At 43.8% G+C, this 13,631-nt stretch overlaps 1 non-coding gene across 1 annotated transcript; it reads left to right on the plus strand.

Moving 5' to 3' along the window:
* Nucleotides 1–13,240: 13,240 nt before the first annotated feature.
* TRNAW-CCA (transfer RNA tryptophan (anticodon CCA)) lies at nucleotides 13,241–13,312 on the plus strand. Its single transcript has one exon. It is a non-coding gene; the product is annotated as a tRNA-Trp (tRNA).
* Nucleotides 13,313–13,631: the final 319 nt, after the last annotated feature.

The raw sequence follows: 13,631 nt of genomic DNA on the forward strand, positions 1-13,631 counted from the left end.
TACAAGAAGATACCCCCCTCATAGTGGTGGATAAAGTTACACCTACCAACCTTGAATTTGGAGTAAGGAAGGTCATGACGATTGTAGCACAAGTGCATACTGAGAGGCAGCAAGATCGGCCTGAGATTGTTACTAAAGTTCTTGAGCATACTTCGCCAGCACCTAAATCAGTGAGAAAATATAGGAAAGCACGTGTGAGACGGGGGGGAAGCACTGTAAGAAAAAAGTAGATGTAGTTGAACCAAAGAAGGGACCTGCTCTTAACTTTATGACTGGGAAAAAATCATCCTTGGGGCAAATAGGGACTATGACGTCGCCAAATTCTACGAATCATGTAGGGGGACAAAGTGGGCTGGTGAATTCTAGAGAATTGGAGGGTAGAGTGGAAATGTTTTCTAAATCTAACATTGATGTTCCTCTGTTGTTTCCCGATTTCCAGATTTGTCCATTCTATGCTCATCCAATAGCATTAATGATGAAGGTCTATCAAATTCCCCTAGATTTTCCACTCCACTCCATCTCCATCCCCTCTTAATACCAGTGAGATTACACCGCTCAAGATGAAAACTAAAAAAAGAGGGGGTGGACCCTTAAAAACTAGGGAAGCTAAAATAGAAAAGAAGGCGCTGACCTTAACATTGCTGAATGCGGTTGATTTATTGACCCCAAATAAGTCCCCCTTATTTACAACAAATTGCCATTCTGGGGAGGATGGCCTCCTGGAAAAAATTGAAACTCTGATAAAAAACACGTATGCACGCTCTGCTAGAAAAGACTAGGATGATTAACACACACCTAGACTTAATCGATAAAAAAGTAGAACAAAATACCAACTTACTGTCAGATTTGATGAAGGGGCTGACAAATGTAAACACCATAGTAAAGCCCGGGAAAACGTTGCCACAAGTAGAACAAGCCCCAGTACAATCTACCCTCCCTATAAAAGCTTGCCCCGGTGGAAAAAAATCATCTAGTGTCCCCCCTAAAAAGGTGCAGCCTTTCCTTCTACCAAAGAAGAAGTCAGAAAGTACAGCCCAACCCACAATCATAGCGAGTGACCAGATGCCGATCGGGGGGAATAATTTGATTACAAAAGATAAGGTAGAACTCCCGCAAAGTAAGGCTATTAAGGATAATGGGGATAGGAACATGCATAATATAAACTGGCAAACACGTAGAATAGTAGATCTACCGCCTGAAGCTGCGCCTTATGTGATTGTCATGGCGGGTGTCCCTGAGCTTCCTATAGTCACTAAGGAAGGTCATGGAGCCTTAAGAAATAAAGTTACCCATTGGTTACGTAACAACAGACCTTTGCCTGCCCATATTAATGGGGAAATCTTAAATGTTAGGCGGTCAATATGGGTGGGCTCTCGACCAAAAGATAGGAAAGGGGATGTAATCATTATAAACTTTAAAGATCACAGAGCTGTCAGGCATATTGGGGATTGGTATGAGTCAAGAAGTAGCGATTCTATTTCTACACATTATCTTAGCTACTTCTTTCCATACGTTTCAGCCCAATATCCTAAAACTCATGAATCAGAAAGGCAGTTTACAAAGAAGGTTTGGTTTCAATCATCCTGGATATACTCAGAATCTTTCCTTCCAACCTCAGAGATTACCCAATTTCTATCCCAGGCAGCATCATCCACTAACCCCTAAACTTAATATTAGGAACAATAATTTGTGGGATAACAGAGGCATAGCTCCATGTGTTTATAACATTCCTGTCCACAATCAGTTTGATGTATTCTCGGGTCTTGACTATGTGGATTGACAAAAACAGGGCATTTCTCTCACCAATGTATCAGGATTAGGGGAGAATAGTGATGAACCTAAGGAGAATAGAAGACTTCAGGAGGCAAGGGAGGGCAACGAAAATATTGTTCAACCTGCCACAGTACCCACTGTGATTCATGGTCACAATGAGGAGGAAGGATGCATCATATACACTAACCATGATTTAAAAGATGGGGGAAGTGGAGAACAGCTTGCCACTCGATAGGAGGCAGGGATTTGACTAATTCACTTGTGGGTGATCGCCCAGTAAAAGAGAATAAAAAATCCTGTACATTTTTATTTTGGAATGTGGCAGGATTGAGGCAGAAAATTAGTAACCCAACCTGGGAAAGCGTTATAAATGGATCAGACATCCTGGCTTTACAAGAAACCTGGACCACTGATCCAGTATTCCTAAATGGGTATAGAACTTTTTTTACTCCGGCCTTGAGGGGTCAATTTGGGAGAGCAAAGGGCGGTTTAATCACGTTCCTTTCAAATCGGCTTAAGTATGAGCAGGTACACTTTACGTCCAAATTCAGTTATTCTCAAGTAATCAGGTTAAACAATAAGGGAATTAACTAGGTCTTGATAAATTTTTATAATAATATCCCCAAAAACGATATTACCAGCACTTTAAAAATGCTGAGGGATGATAGACAACATGAACTTGACAAAAAGGACAGGGAAGTAATAATCTTATGGGGGGGGATTTTAATTGTCCACTCTGTGAAAAGGGTAAACAGGGCATCTGTGGACTAATGCTAGAACAGGATATTAACTTAACGCATTTTGATCACTCTTTGTTAGTGGATAGTTTAAATGAAATACTGTTTATGTATAATATGGGATATGCTAATGAAATTGCCCAAAAACCAACCCCTTTTGCACCCACATTTATAGGTAGAGGAGCTTTGACTACAATTGATTTTATTATTGCCTCAAATAGCTACAGTCATAATATTAAGGGGCTAAAGATTATGGAGGTACCTTTAAGTCACCATTTGCCCCAAATAATGGAGGTTGAAAACCCGTTTCTGGAGGAGCATGATGATATGCATCCTTCATGTATAATTCCAGATCTAGTACTTGGGAGACAAAATGGGTATACTCTAAACTGGGGAAAGGTGGTCCCAGAAACGCTCCTAGAAAAATTGTTGAATGCCTGTTCGAATAGCTTTTTAATATGCTTGAATGAGCAGTCTAATAGCGAACAGATTATGAAGCATTTCAACATTATAGCTACCACAATCAGAAAATGCCTGTGGGTGGAGGCAAAAAACAAGGTGAAGGGTAATAAAAGTTGGTTTGATAAAGCATGTACAAGGGCACTAACTGACTATTCATACCACACCCCGAGATCCCCGACAAATAAGAGCCCTTAGGAAAACATATAATGAGGCCCTAAAGAAAAGGAAAGATGTTATAAAGAAGGAGGCCCTAGAAGTGTTTTGCGTAGCATCACAATCAAATGATGTACCTGCTCTTTGGAGGGCCGTAAATGCCCCTCTTCTTTATGACAATTGCAAGGCACGAATAGAGATTGCTATTGCTGAGGAGGACTGGGTGAAACATTTTTCTAATCTTTATAGGTGCCAAGATGACAGTCCTATAATAGACCCAACTAAAATGGATAATACAGTGCCAGGGGCTAAGAAACTGGTGATAACATTGGAGGAAGTTATGTCGGCCCTGAAAGCAACTAAAGGAGGTAAGGCAGCAGGTCCTGATGGGATCCCAGCAGACCTATACAAAGCCAACTGCGAGATCTGGGACCCTATGCTGGTACAACTCTTTAACGATGCACTAGTAAGGGGACTGAACCCGTCTTGGTTTATTTCGGTCATTGTACCGATTTACAAGAAGGGAGATAGGCAAGATTGTGCTTGCTATAGACCAATCTCCCTCTTGGACTCCTCCATAAAAATCCTTGGCAGAGTCATCCTGGCAAGACTCCAAACCTGGGCTGAAGAGAATGAGATAATGAGTGATCTACAGTTTGGATTTCAGAAGGGCATAGGGATAATAGAACAATGTTTAAATTTAATGATTGTCCAACAAAAATATACAAGGGTTAAGGGCGAACGCTTGTATCTTACATTTGTTGACCTTACGTCAGCATTCGATTGTGTGTCACATGCGAAACTATGGGAAATTTAAAAAGGTTTGGGTGTGGAACCCTCAATCATTTGCTTTTTAAGAGAATTATATGCGGGAGCTACGGCCTCGGTTCGCTATGGAAAGGGGGGCGAATGTACCAGAAATTTTGGTGTTGAACGAGGAGTACGCCAGGGGTGTGTCCTGGCTCCTTTTTTATTTCTGGTCTACATTAATGGACTTGAGCATAGTCTGCTTCAGGGGTGCAGGGATGTGCCTAGGGTTGGTCAGAGGCCTATCCCTGCACTTTTGTATGCGGATGATGCAGTCCTGATGGCTCGGTCCCCCTTGGCCCTCCAAAAGCTGATAATAGCTTTCGAAAAGTTGATGATGAGTTTGGACTTGAAAATAAAGTGTAGTAAAACCTTCTCCATGAACTGTGGTAAAAGAACTGGATAGCAAATGAGAAGAATGTATATAAAAAATATTCCTTTGGAAAACACCGCTTCTTTCCCTTATCTTGGCATTTTGTTCCATGAATCAGGGGTTTGGACAAGTGCAGTTAAGGCCAGAACACTCTTGTTCTTAAAAACAATAATGGCCTTAAAGAATTTTATAAAAAAATTGGGTAAAAAGCCGATAAGAGAAACTTTAACAATATATAATGCCACGTGTAGATCGGTAGCTTTGTATGGCTCGGCCCTATGGGGATACGCGAACACAAACTCAATCCAAAAAGCCGAAAACAAGTTTATGAGGGATGTACTAGCAGAACCACAAAGTGTGGCGACCTATATCTGCCACACCGAGCTAGGACAACCTCATATATTGGACATAATTAGAACACAACCCATCCTTTTGTGGCATAGGGTGTGGACAACGATTAGGGCCGTTGGGGCGGCTCAGCATTGCTTTTAGCGCTGTTTGGTCAGCGCGTTCGTTTTTAAATACCTGCTCAGTATTTTCGTTTGTTTGTGTTTCCTTCTACCCTGTTTTTACCTGGGAGTGCCCCCTTACCTGCATTTAATAGTCTTTCACCGCTGTTTTAGCGGGTCCGGGTCTGGGGCTGTTGGGGTTCTGCAGCGCATCCACTTTGGGCGCCATCTTGGGAGGGACAGTGACGCTTTGGCAGCGCCATATTGAGCGTCCTCGTGGGGCGGTTTGTACCTCACCTGGAGGCCCTATTTAAGGCGGTCCTTCTGTATTAGCGCTCTGTTTGGAATCATTTGCCCGTTGGGGCGGCTCAGCATTGCTTTTAGCGCTGTTTGGTCAGCGCGTTCGTTTTTAAATACCTGCTCTGTATTTTCGTTTGTTTGTGTTTCCTTCTTCCCAGTTTTTACCTGGGAGTGCCCCCTTACCTGCATTTAATAGTCTTTCACCGCTGTTTTAGCGGGTCCGGTTCTGGGGCTGTTGGGGTTCTGCAGCGCATCCACTTTGGGCGCCATCTTGGGAGGGACAGTGACGCTTTGGCAGCGCCATATTGAGCGTCCTCGTGGGGCGGTTTGTACCTCACCTGGAGGCCCTATTTAAGGCGGTCCTTCTGTATTAGCGCTCTGTTTGGAATCATTTGCCCGTTGGGGCGGCTCAGCATTTCTTTTAGCGCTATTTGGTCAGCGCGTTCGTTTTTAAATACCTGCTCTGTATTTTCGTTTGTTTGTGTTTCCTTCTTCCCTGTTTTTACCTGGGAGTGCCCCCTTACCTGCATTTAATAGTCTTTCACCACTGTTTTAGCGGGTCCGGGTCTGGGGCTGTTGGGGTTCTGCAGCGCTTCCACTTTGGGCGCCATCTTGGGAGGGACAGTGACACTTTGGCAGCGCCATATTGAGCGTCCTCGTGGGGCGGTTTGTACCTCACCTGGAGGCCCTATTTAAGGCGGTCCTTCTGTATTAGCGCTCTGTTTGGAATCATTTGCCCGTTGGGGCGGCTCAGCATTGCTTTTAGCGCTGTTTGGTCAGCGCGTTCATTTTTAAATACCTGCTCTGTATTTTCGTTTGTTTGTGTTTCCTTCTTCCCTGTTTTTACCTGGGAGTGCCCCCTTACCTGCATTTAATAGTCTTTGACCGCTGTTTTAGCGGGTCCGGGTCTGGGGCTGTTGGGGTTCTGCAGCGCATCCACTTTGGGCGCCATCTTGGGAGGGACAGTGGCGCTTTGGCAGCGCCATATTGAGCGTCCTCGTGGGGCGGTTTGTACCTCACCTGGAGGCCCTATTTAAACCTGTCCTTACAGCGCAGCGGGATCGCGCAGCCTGATCGCCCTCGCTTTGCCTGAGTCTTGCCAGAGTCCTGCCCGTCTGCGCCCGTCAGCGTTCTGGAGGCGTTGGAGCGGCGGGAGGGTCTGGCCACAGAGGCTCTTCAATCGCAGATGTGAGAATGATATATTATTCGGCGCTGGAACTCCGTTCATGGCACAAAACTTCCTCTATCTGTCACACAGTTTTTCCGGATCGCTGTAGGGGTAAGAGGCAATGTCCTGGTTGTGGGTGGACACCTGGGTATGCCCCGATTACTCCATTGCAGAGAAAAGTGGCCAAAGTCAAACATCTTTGCCTGCTCCTGAATACTAGATCAGTGCGCAGACATGCTCAGGAGATCTTCGATCTCCTTGTCACGGAAAAACCTTTATGTCTCATGCTGACAGAGACATGGTTAGGGGATCTGTCCAATCCCGACATTGCTGCAGCTATCCCGCAGGATTATAATATTTTTAGGCAAGATAGACTGAAGGGGAGGGGAGGAGGGGTGGCTCTTGTGGTGAGTAAGCTTGTCACCTGCTCGGTTATCCCTATGGATATTATCACAGGCTCTGAATCCCTGGCCTTCTCCATCTCTTTGGCCCCTCATCAAGCTCTTAAAGGGTTGGTGGTCTATAGACCTCCCGGACCGGCTGGATCCTTTTTTGAGGAACTTCAGGCAGCCATTTCAGGGCTAGCCTTGAGAGCTGAGCACTGTGTGTTGGCGGGGGATTTTAATTTCCATTTGGACGAGGGAGAGGATCAGGATGCGAGTAAACTTCTCGATATTACGGCCCCCCTTGGTTTTGCCCCGTTTCTTGTCGGCCCAACACACGACAGAGGTCATACCCTGGATCAGGTCTTCTCCACGGTCCCCTTAGAAGGCATTGAACTTTTCCTGGTACTCTGGTCCGACCATAGGCTGGCTAGATTCTATGTTCCGGGTATGAAGAAACCCCTTAGTACTGCGCCTAGACAGTACGGCCCACCCTCTAGGGCATTGCATCGGGTGACTCCTGCGATGTTAGCTCAGGCATCTCTTGATCATCCCTGCCCTCTTTCGGGCGACCTAGAGCGGGATCTAGAGTCTTTGCAAGTGTGGTTGACCGACAGGCTAAATGATCTAGCCCCTGCGCTGGCTCCTCGGCCTACATCGAAGCGGGATTCCGCTCCGTGGTTCACGGAAGCACTGTCGGCTTCTCATCGGCAGTGCAAGGTGGCTGAGCGGGCTTGGCGCTCACAATACGATCCGTCGGCCAGACTTGTATATAGGACGGCGATGAAAGCCTATCATCGCGATATACTACATGAGAAAAGGGGCTGCTTTGCTAGGAGGATAGAGGCAGCCTCTAACTCTTGTAAAGAGATCTTCTCTATTGTGAGGGAGTTTACGGCCCCTCGGTCTAATCTCACTCAGGATGCCCCCTTGGACTCCTGGGTTTGTGACCTGGCCAAGTTCTTTACGGCCAAGATTAAACTGATTCAGGATTCCTTTCCTGAGAGGTTGGCTGAAGTTTACCCTTGTTCGGGGGAGGGGTCTGTTCCACTGGCCATCGTGGATCCCGTCTTGGCTGTTTTTCTGCCTATTTCTACCTCTGCGTCATTGGCACTTTTGGCCAATCTTAAATCTGGGTCACCTTTAGACCCTTGCCCGGCCAAATTCCTGGCGAGGATGGCGGCCGTGGTAAACCCGTTGGCTAATCCACTTCTGAACCTCTCGCTCAGTGAGGGGGTGGACCCACAGATCTGGAAGCAGGCGATGGTGATCCCCCTCCTTAAAAAGCCTGGCCTAGATCCTGAAGTGTTAGCTAATTATAGGCCCATCTCTCTCCTTCCGGCACTGGCCAAAGTCGTGGAGAAGCACGTACATAGCGTGCTCTCTACGTTTTTGGAGACCAATGACCTGTTGCATCCCACTCAATCTGGCTTCCGCCCCAATTTAAGTACCAAGACAGCGTTATTGGAGGTGTCAGAAGCCATTAAGGAGGCTCTGGATTCAGGCGGCAAAGTTATGCTTGTCATGCTTGACCTGTCGGCGGCCTTTGACACCGTCCCCCATGAGGGGCTCCTCGTCAGACTTCATGACATCGATCTGAGGGGGACGGTGCTCAGCTGGTTTACATCTTTTTTAGCGGGCCGTCGACAAACGGTCTGGGCCTCTCCTAGCTCGGCTGAGATGCCGCCTTTGGGAGTTGGAGTTCCGCAGGGTTCTGTGTTGAGCCCGACTCTTTTTAACATCTTTATGACTCCCTTGGCGGCACTGGCGGAGTCTTTTGGGGCCCAGATCATTTCCTACGCCGCTGATACCCAGCTCCTCTTTACGAGTGGGAAAGGTGAGGAGTTTGATGGAAAGAGCATTCGAGAGTGCCTGGGGGCTGTTTTCAGGTGGTTTCATCTGAACAGCCTCAAATGTAATTCAGATAAGCCGAGGTATTGTTTTTTGGCTGTGCCTCGGACCCTGATTGGCAGACATGGTGGCCGACCAATATGTACCCCCCAGCTAATGCGTCCCAGCTGGCAAAAAATCTGGGTATTAAGATCAACGATGGTTGACTATGAGATCTCAGATCCTCGGTCTTACGGGCACATGTTTCGGCATTCTCAAGATGCTCCGGAAGTTTCTCCCCCTGCTTTCGGAAGAGCATAGGAGGATCACGGTGCAAGCCCTAATTGGCTCCAGATTGGATTACTCCAATGTCCTCTATCTGGGTCTTCCAGAATATCTTGTACAGCGGCTACAAGTGGTGCAGAATTCCACTGCACGCGCCATTTTTGGCCTTCACAGGCGAGCCAGAGTGTCCGGCCTTCTGCAGTCGCTCCATTGGCTGCCTATCCGGAAACGGATAGTTTTCAAGACGCTGACACTGGCACACAAGGCGCTTTTCGGTTCAGGAGCAAAATATCTTCAACGTAGGCTGGCCTTTTATCGCCCGGCCCGTGCTTTGCGTTCTGAATCTTTGTTTCTTGCGAGGGTCCCCCGAATAAAGAAGGCCCGTATTGGGGGGCGTTCCTTCGGGTTAAGGGCACCTCAGCTCTGGAATGCTCTGCCACTGGCCCTACGTGGTAACCCTAATTTGTTGTCCTTTAGGAGGGGCGTTAAAACTTGGCTCTTTACCCTCAAATGTGTTTTGTCCACTGTCGATTGTTTCCCCTTTCCCTGTTTCTGTATCTTTGTGTTATGTTTTCTCTGTTATAAGCCGCCAATCAAAGCGCCGGGACACTCCATTGGAGTAGCCGTGCGCTATAGAAATCGAAATTAACATAACAATTAACATAACATGAGTGTGTTATGAACCGGGCTATGTTCCAGGATATGTTAAAATTGGAAAATGTGGGTAGGTTTGAGTGGCTAGAGTATGTAAAACGTTTCCTTGTTGAAATTGGTTGCCAACAATATTATGACGATCCACTCACTATGGTTCACATATCTAGGAAGTTGTTGAGTAAGCAATGTATGGAATACCTAGAGGAGAGGAGAAACTGAGATGAAATTAAAATAAAGACTGTTACCTCGCATCTCCTAGTAATAACTGGTGATAAGATACAGCCGTATTTAACGCTACCGTTGTCTAACTATGACCGTTTTCTCTTGACCCGTTTTAGACTAAATATTCTTTTTAGACTCTTGTCCTTCCCAGTAATGAATTCATGGTCTCAAAATTTGCCTATGTGTCCATGTGATGATTTGTCGTGCCAATCTGGTATTCACATTTTATTTTTTTGTAAATTTTATATTTTACCCCGTAGAAAATTCCTTATCCCAATTCTTAAAGAAATGAACTTAAATAGATGTCACCCAGCATTTTTAGAACTTCAAAGAATGGACACTGTTTTAACTGTTGATGTAGTTTTCGGCTTTTTTAAACTTGTTTTTAAATTACGGAAAACAATTGATTTTAATGAAATTTAAAGATATGGCTTTTTAAAAAATATTTCCCTGTGTAAATTGTAAATCATGTTGTGAACTTTTATGGTTATTATTTTTTAACCGAATTAAGTACTTTTTGACTTGACTTGACAGAGTCAGTGTTCCCTTGGACATTGCACTTTAATAGCATTACAGTGTTTCCTGCTCAAAACCTGTGAGTAAATGCAGTTTTTACACTGGGCTTGGTATACCCTCTGGGCAATTTCTGAAACATCATTGATCTATTTGGCATTCAGCTCTTCCTTTCACAGCACCAAACATAGGGAATGGACTATGAAACCAATTGACAACTTTGTTATACTGTTTGGTGATTTCTTGTACTGCACTGAAGAAATGGCGTAGAATACTTGTCAGCGAAGCAGTCAATCAATTTGGCATTTCACCTGTATCTTCAGTCTTACATATATTCCACCTCTTCTCTGTGCATACAAAGTATGTGTTTGTTTGAAGCACTTCACTTTTGTGCAAAGTAGGAACTATTTAATTTCTCCTAAAAAACTCTGCCTACGTGCAAGATGTACGAACTCTCATTGCAGTTACAAGAAGGCTGGTCTGAAGAATCAGGCCATTTGGAAACGCACAATGACTTTTTCTGACGTATTAAATCGCAGGTACTTGAAAGGGGTGTTTGTGTGTACCTTCCAAATACCGAATTGTGGTGGTAAGTAGAAATGTTTTTCCACGGTAATTTGGCCCAAAACAATCATACTTCACCACCATCTCAGTGATTGTGGTAACCAATCATCAAATGACAAGGTGTCCCGTAAAAACCTCTTCCTCTTTAAAAATGTTTCCAAAAAAAACATTTTAAGTGCAGCATTGGTCATATGTACCACTGCCTGTTCAAATAAAATACCAATCAAACATATACATTTTTTTTTTTAATGATCCAGTTTTCCTTTAATAAATAATATTAAGAACCAGTTCTCCTGTTCCACAGTTTCAAGGTTGTACTTTCCAGCACAACTTAGCATGATCCTCTCACTCTTTCATGATGTACTGATATATTGTCATTCTGATCTTGGCAAACAGATGGGGATGAAGCTCAGTGGTAGAGCATTTGACTGCAGATCAAGAGGTCCCTAGTTCAAATCCGGGTGTCCCCTCAGACTATTTTGATTCTGGTGTTTGTAGTTGGGAATTTTCATGAATCCCATTTGGATAATCTTTGACAGAGTCAGTGTTCCCTTGGATATTGCACTTTAATAGCATTACAGTGTTTGCTGCTCAAAACCTGTGAGTAAATGCAGTTTTTAACACTCGGCTTGGTATTCCCTTTGGGAAATTTCTGAAACATCATTGATCTATTTTGGAATTCAGTTCTTCCTTTCACAGCATTAAACAAAGGGAATGGACTATGAAACCAATTGACAAATTTGTTATACTGATTGGTGCTTTCTTGAATCTCACTAAAGAAATGGCTTAGAATACTGTGCAGAGATGCAGTCAATCTATTTCTCATTTCACCTGTGTCCTCAGACTTACATATATTGAACCTCTTCTCTGTGCATCCAAAGTATGTGTTTGTTTGAAGCACTTCATTTTTGTACAACGTAGGAACTATTTAATTTCTCCTTAAAAGCTCTGCCTACGTGCAAGATGTACGAACCCTTGTTGCAGTTGCAAGAAGGCTGGTCTGAGGAATCAGGCCATTTGCAAGCACAAAGTGGCTTTTTCTGATGTATTAAATCGAAGGTACTTGAAAGGGGTGTTTGGGTGTACCTTCCAAATAACAAATTGTAGTGGTATGTAGAAAGGTTTTACCACCGTAATTTGGCCCAAAACAATCATACTTCACCACCATCTCAGTGATTGTGGTAACCAATCATCTAATGATAAGGTATCCCATAAAAACCTCTTCCCCTTTGAGAATGTTTCAAAAAAATCATTGTATGTAGAGGCATTGGTCCTATGTACCACTGCCTATTCAAATAAAATAACAATAAAAGAAATAAATCTGTTTTTTAAATGATCCAGTTTTCCTTTAATAAATAATATTAAGAACTACTTCTCCTGTTCCACAGTTTCAAGGTCGTACTTTACGGCACAACTTAGCATGAACCTCGCACTCTTTCATGATGTACTGATATTTTGTCATTTTAATTTTACTGAAAAGCTGGGCATATAGCTCAGTGGTAGAGCATTTGACTGCAGATCAAGAGTTCTCTGGTTCAAATCCGGGTGTCCCCTCACCCTATTTTGATACTGTTGTTTGTAGTTGGGATTTTTCATCAATTCCATTTGGATCATCTTTGACAGAGTCAGTGTTCCCTTGGATATTGCACTCTAATAGCATTACAGTGTTTGCTCCTCAAAACCTGTGAGTAAATGCATTTTTTGCACTGGGCTTCGTATTCCCTTTGGGAAATTTCTGAAACATCATTGATCTATTTTGGAATTCGGCTCTTCCTTTCGCAGCACCAAACATACGGAATGGACTATGAAACCAATTCACAAATTTGTTATACTGTTTGGTGCTTTCTTGAATTGCACTAAAGATATGGCATAGAATACTGTGCAGCAATGCAGTCAATCTATTTCTCATTTCACCTGTGTTCTCAGTCTTACATATATTCCACCTCTTCTCTGTGCATGCAAAGTATGTGTTTGTTTGAAGCACTTCATTTGTGTGCAACGTGGGAACTATTTAATTTCTCGTTAAAAGCTCTGCCTACGTGCAAGATGTACGAACCCTTGTTGCAGTTGGAAGAAGGCTGGTCTGAAGAATCAGGCCATTTGCAAGCACAAAGTGGCTTCTTCTGATGTATTAAATCGAAGGTACTTGAAAGGGGTGTTTGGGTGTACCTCCCAAATACCGAATTGTAGTGGTATGTAGACATGTTTTTCCACCGTAATTTGGCCCAAAACAATCATACTTCACCACCATCGCAGTCATTGTGGTAACCATTCATCAAATGACAACGTGTCCCGTAAAAACCTCTTCCCCTTTGAGAATGTTTCAAAACAAACATTTTAAGTGCAGGCATTGGTCCTATGTACCACTGCCTATTCAAAGTAAAATAGCAATCAAACATATACATCTTGTTTTTTAAATGATCCAGTTTTCCTTTAATAAATAATATTAAGAACCAGTTCTCCTGTTCCACAGTTTCAAGGTTGTACTTTCCGGCACAACTTAGCATGATCGTCTCACTCTTTCACGATGTACTGATATTTTGTTATTCTGATTTTACTGAAAAGCTGGGGATATAGCTCAGTGGTAGAGCATTTGACCCCAGATCAAGCGGTCCCTGGTTCAAATCCAGGTGTCCCCTCAGGCTATTTTGATTCTGGTGTTTGTAATTGGGAATTTTCATGAATCCCATTTGGATCATCTTTGACAGAGTCAGTGTTCCCTTGGATATTGCACTTTAATAGCATTACAGTGTTTGCTCCTCAAAACCTGTGAGTAAATGCATTTTTTACACTCGGCCTGGTATTCCCTTTGGGATATTTCTGAAACATCATTGATCTATTTTGAAATTCGGCTCTTCCTTTCACAGCACTAAACAAAGGGAATGGACTATGAAACCAATTGACAAATTTGTTATACTGTTTGGTGCTTTCTTGAATCGCACTGAAGAAATGGCGTAG

This window comes from Lissotriton helveticus, chromosome 1_2 (genome assembly GCF_964261635.1).
Source record: "Lissotriton helveticus chromosome 1_2, aLisHel1.1, whole genome shotgun sequence".
NCBI classification, from domain to species: domain Eukaryota; kingdom Metazoa; phylum Chordata; class Amphibia; order Caudata; family Salamandridae; genus Lissotriton; species Lissotriton helveticus.